The sequence below is a fragment of the Cephus cinctus genome, unplaced genomic scaffold (genome assembly GCF_000341935.2).
Source record: "Cephus cinctus unplaced genomic scaffold, Ccin1 Ccin1_scaffold0212, whole genome shotgun sequence".
Classification (NCBI taxonomy): Eukaryota; Metazoa; Arthropoda; class Insecta; order Hymenoptera; family Cephidae; genus Cephus; species Cephus cinctus.
Genome location: NW_014332930.1, coordinates 18639 through 19855, shown reverse-complemented (window position 1 = coordinate 19855; position 1217 = coordinate 18639).

Here is a 1217-nt window from a genome sequence, read left to right as displayed (position 1 = left end):
AGAAGTGTTTACATCGAATAAAGCAGAGTTTGAAAAATTGAAAAGCATTTGGGAAAGGAACGAATACCAGTTTCATACATACACCAATAAACAAGCTAAAATGTGCACCTTCGTAATAAGAGGATTGCATAAAAACACAGATTTGCAAGATTTAAAAACCGAACTTGAGTCTCTCAATTACAAGGTGCACAATATAAACCCAATGAAAAACACAAAACAGCCAATGTTCATGATTACATTTAACGAAAGCATCAAACTCAAGCAAATACAACAAGAAATAAGCTATCTAGGATATACGAAAATCACGTGGGATAACTTCATAAACAAGAGAAGAATCTCTCAGTGCCACAGATGCCAGGCATGGGGCCATGCCGCAACTAACTGTTACGCCAGGCCGGCCTGCTTAAAATGTGCCGGAGAACATCTAACAAAGGACGGCAAAAAACCTCCAACGGTACCAGCCAAGTGCGTAAACTGCGGAGAGGAGCTGGTCGAATTGAGATCCACAGCGAGAAACCAGAAGAACAAACTATCAACAGCACACACGCCATGAAGAAATCAACAACAGCCGCCTAAAAACGATGAGGGGGGGGGGGGGGTGAGTCCCGAAAGTATTACGGTTAAAATTTTTTCGTTTCAAACTCGACGCCCCAAAAGTTTAGCGAAGTAAATTTTTTCATTTTAAACTCGACGCCCCCAAAAATTTAGCGAATGAAATTTTTTCGTTTCAAACTCGACGCCCCAAAAGTTTTACGACTGGAATTTGCCAACAATGGGAAGTGGAAATTTTTCTGTACGAAAACTAAACGGTAGCAGTAAAACTATCAGCCAAAACGATATGTCGGGAAGTGAAAAGGAAAATTGAAAGACAAGCCGACATCTTGAAAAAAAGGCGCCGCCCAGTCGCTGAGACATTTTTTGTGCAACGAAAATTTTCTGAAATCTTGGAGAAGAACTGCAACGAATGGCTAGGATTTCTGGAGCCTTCACATTTCAGCCAGACAATCTGACGCTCCTCGACGACCACGTGTTTCAAAATTCAAAGGAAATTTTACCATACGAAAACAAATTGGCGGTGTTAAGTTTTTCAAGGTAATTTTACGGCTTTTGTGATAAAAAAAGTATTGCCGTTTAAGGGTTGGAAAATGTCTTCTAATTTTCGCAGGTATGAAAAAAATGTCCGAATTCTACCGACACCCCCCTCAACCCCCTCTCCC